The 4,608-nt window shown below is 49.8% G+C and overlaps 1 pseudogene; it reads right to left on the reverse strand.

Moving 5' to 3' along the window:
* Positions 1-333: 333 nt before the first annotated feature.
* On the reverse strand, positions 334-752 carry LOC139262311 (small ribosomal subunit protein eS12 pseudogene; annotated as a pseudogene).
* Positions 753-4,608: the final 3,856 nt, after the last annotated feature.

Below are 4,608 nucleotides of genomic sequence, written 5' to 3' on the forward strand. Positions count from 1 at the left end.
AAACAGCTGTCAATGGAAAGGGTTAACTCCTTTACAGGTTTGTAAGAAAGCCTGATGTCATTATGTGACTTCACGTAATCATCCGAAAAATTCTTTTTTTTAAAGTCTTTGTGCCTTCAAAACTTGCTTAGAAATTAGGAATCCGTTAAACAGCATAAATCATTAGTAAGGTGGTCATAATAAAAATCTTCTCATCGGGAAAGACAGCATTTTAGATTAAACTCCAATTTTTTCTTAACTTCTAATTCAAGTACTTGCCAAAGAATTTAAAAAAAAATTGATTTACAACGGGACCACACATTTTTAATAGCTATTTTGTTTACTGAAATTCAATTTTTTTTTAATGAAATGTACTACTTTGCCCTGAAATAGTTGTCAATGACATCCTTGGCTTGCGAGTCTTTGCCATAATCCTTGACAACAACACAGCTGCAGCCGACAACCTTGCAAGGTTTCCCTTCACGGTCTATCTTGCACAGGCCTACCCACTCACCGAGTTTCCTGTTGTCATCAACCTTAATCAGATTGATCTGATGCTCAGCACAGAGCGCCTCGACCAACTTAACATACTGTGCCTCATCACAGTTGCCTGCCAGGACAAACAAGTGGGCTTGTCGTTTGTCCAGCACCTTGACAGCTTCTCGGAGGCCACAACACAAGCCATCGTGGATGTATGCCATTTTCAACACTTCCTGAAGTGCGGTGTTAATATCCATGACACCTCCTGCGGTTATACATTCCTCGGCCATCGTGCTGCGCCTACAACAGCCCCCAACACAAGGCCCAAATGACGAAAGTTGCTCCACAAAGCGCAAACATTAATCGGGTGGTAAATTTCCCGCTCCGTCTCCGTTTTCGCCGCAAAAACGGCAAAGCCAAAAATCCAGCCCAGGCCTATGTAACCTGAACTTCTCACCTGTCTATTTGCGTATGCATTTTGGCTCCACTCTGGACCTGAGCCATTCAATACTTTTTCCACTTTTCCCTCTCATTCCTTTTTCTCGTTATCCCTCCCTGTGTTCTCTCCTGTCGTCTTGCCTCCTTTCAGCTCTCCTCTCTTGGATACTCTGTCCGCCCAAATCCCTACATAGTCCTTCATTACTCTTTGACTTTCCTATTCCCTTGCCGCCGTCCCAGGCTTCATTCCCTCTTAGATAAGCCTACAGCTTCCCTCTGTGCCTCTCTAGGCATCCTGCGAAGGGCCCATCAAGGCACTCGTCGCTGCCTCCTTACGAGCAGCAACCCCAGCTGTCCCATCCTAATCTCTCACTGACCTTCCCGGCCAGCGCGCCCATTGGGGGCTAATCTTGACAATTGTCTCCCCGTCCAACTCACCCCCCGCCCCCTCCCCCCCCGCAGCACTGTGGACGTAGGCAGTGGGGCAGCCATCACCGACACTCTCCGCATCTCCCTACAGAACGTCCGTTCACTAGCGAACAAGGCTCTTCCCATTCATGAGCTTATCATGGTTGAAGGATAATGACACCTTACCTTTAACTGAAGCCTACACGCCTGGTTATACATTCCACCACTTGCTCCGCTCAGACCGCCATGGTGGTGGTATGGTTCTCATCAGCAAATCACACCTTAGTCTGTCCCCTTGCTCCTCCGGCACTTTCTCCTTCTTTGAGCATCTCACCCTATTCCACCCCTCTCACCTCTCATTTAAAATTCTCGTTCTCTATCCCCCAGCCAAGTACCATACAGATTTTATTCCCGATATATCCTCACTGCTTTCCTCCCTCTGCCTCTGCAATGAGCAACTTCTCATTCTCGGTGATTTCAACCTCCATCTCAATTCACCATGCTCTCTCTCCTCTGAGTTCACTAGCCTCCTGTCCTCCCTTAATCTGTCCCTTCATGTAAACTCCCCAACCCATATGCACGGCCAGCCCCTTGACCTTGCCATCTCTCGTGGCCTCGCTACTCTCATTGTGTCAATCGCAGATAAGGCCACTTCTGACCACTTCCTTGTATCTCTCGCTACCCACATCCCCCTTCCAACCCCCCACCCCCCCGCCACCCCTACCTCCTCCTGTGTCCGCCCCTGGGAAAAATCCTCTCCTGACTCTCTTACAACTGCACTTATGAACTTCCAACTGTCCAGCCTTTGGTCTTCCATTCACCATGACATTTCTGCACCTACCGATCTGCTCAATCACACCCTCACCACCACCTTTGATGCCCTAGTTCCTGTTAAAACAATTACTCTCTCTCACCCTGGCCATTGTCCCTGGTACAGCCCTCATCTTCGCTCCCTTATGTCCAAGGGACGTAGACTTGAACGGATATGGCGGACAGCTGGTTTAGCCATTCACGACCAGATCTGGCTGGATCACATAAAGTACTACAGGTTGAACCTCTCTTATCTGTGACTCTCTTATCCGGAATCACCCTCATCCGGCACCATTCCCGGCTGCCGGGTGGCGCATGCGAAGATAAAAATTTTTCGTACTCACCAATATTCTCTGCTCTCCTGAAGATGGAGGCTCCTTCCTCGGGCCCGGTTCTGAAGGCACTGATTGCCTAAGTGGCCTTGAGGGTGGGTATTCAAGTCGGGGGGTGGGGGGGGGAGAGAGGTTCAACCTGTACTACTAATAATTATATTTTGAATTAAATTATAAGTAAACGCTTAATGAAAGTTATTAAAAAAAATATACATTCACGTTTAAAACCCCTGACTAGTTTTTCGCTTTGCTGAGCTTGGCTGCTATCTTTCTCCACGATGCCGGGAACTCCTGCAACCACACAGAGCTTACGCTGGGCGGGCTTGCTCTTAACGCGATCCTAGCTCAGCACACGGATTGAACTGAGTCCCATTGGCCTCCCTCCGACCCCGGCGTGCCGCGACCTGGGGCCGGCCAGCTGCTCCTCCCCTCCCCGCTGCTGTTGGCGCTCCCCCCGGAGTCGGGCCGGCAGGCCACGACCTGCATTGGCTGCTCCTCCACTCCCTGCTGCCGTTGGCGCTCTGCCAAACAAAAAAGAAAAGACCTCTTCATTAATTTGAATGTCTTGGAGACTGTGGTGGTGGTGGTGCGGCGGGTGGGGGGGAGCGGGGGCGTGGATCGCGGGGTCGGGGATATCTGTATCAGGGCTGGCTGGCTGGGGCTGGCAGTTGTAAAAGATGGTAGAACACGTGACCTTCCCTCATCCGGCAAAATCCCTTATCCGGCACAGGAAGGTTCAACCTGTACCGGGTCCTGCTCTCATCTGCCAAAATCACTCCCTGTTCCAGAATCCAGAAAGATAACTGTCTTTTTAAACCCTCCTCCCCAGTTTCCACCCTCACCTTTGACGATAAATGTGAAGAGCCCATGCACTTCTTTGTCTCTAAGATTGAGACCATCCGTTTGGCTGCCTCTGCCTCTTCCCTTCCTTCCTCTAGCCCACCGGGCCAAACTTCCTCTAAGGAAGCCCAATACCCTAGCCCTGACCTCACACCTTTCTCCAGTTTCTCTTGGATCTTTCCTCATGACCTTTCCAAGCTCATCCTCTCCATGAGACCCACTTCCTGCCCCCTTGACCCTATTCCCACCCAACTGCTGACCACCCAACTTCCTTTTCCAGCTCCCATGTTAGCTGACATTGTTAATGGTTTTCTCTCCTCAGGTACTGTCTCCCTCTCCCTCAAACCTGCCGTCATCACCCCTCTCCTCAAAAAAACAACACTCGATCTCTCCGTCCTTGCAAACTACCGCCCCAGCTCCAACTTCCCTTTCCTCTCCAAAGTCCTTGAACATGTTGTTGCCTCCAAAAACCGTGCCCATCTTTCCTGCAATTCCATGTTTGAATCTCTCCAATCCGGTTTCCGTGCCTGCCACAATACTGAAACGGCTCTCATCAAAGTCACAAATGACATCCTTTGTGACTGTGACAAAGGCAAACTTTCCCTTTTCGTCCTTCTTGACTTGTTGATCACTCTATCCTTCTCCAGTGCCTCTCCACCGTCGTCCAGCTGGGTGGGACTGCACTCGCCTGGTTCCATTCCTTTCTATCAAATCGTAGCCAGAGAATCACCTGCAACGGCTTTTCTTCCCACATCGTTACCTCTGGTGTCCCCCAAGGATCTATACTTGGCCCTCTTCTATTTCTCATCTACATGTTGCCCCTTGGCGACATCATCCAGAAACACAGCATCAGTTTCCACATGTATGCTGATGACACCCAGCTCTACCTCATTACCACTTCTCTTGACCCCTCCACAGTCTCTAAATTGTCAGATTGCTTGTCCGACATCCAGTTTTAGATGAGCAGAAATTTCTTCCAATTGAATATTGGGAAGACCGAAGCCATTGTTTTTGGTCCCCACCACAAACTACGTTCTCTGGACACTGACTCCATCTCTCTCCCCAACTCCTGTCTGAGGTGGAACCAGACTGTTTGCAACCTTGGGCAACCTTGGGCATACTTGACCCTAAAATGAGCTTCCAACCGCATATCCGCAGCATAACTAAGACCACCTATTTCCACCTCCATAACATCGCCCGTCTCTGCCCTTGCCTCAGCTCATCCACTGCTAAAGCCCTCAACCATGCCTTTGTTATCTCTAGACTTGACTATTTCAATGCACCCCTGGGTGGCCTCCCACATTCTACCCTACGTAAACTG

This window comes from Pristiophorus japonicus, chromosome 4 (genome assembly GCF_044704955.1).
Source record: "Pristiophorus japonicus isolate sPriJap1 chromosome 4, sPriJap1.hap1, whole genome shotgun sequence".
Classification (NCBI taxonomy): domain Eukaryota; kingdom Metazoa; phylum Chordata; class Chondrichthyes; family Pristiophoridae; genus Pristiophorus; species Pristiophorus japonicus.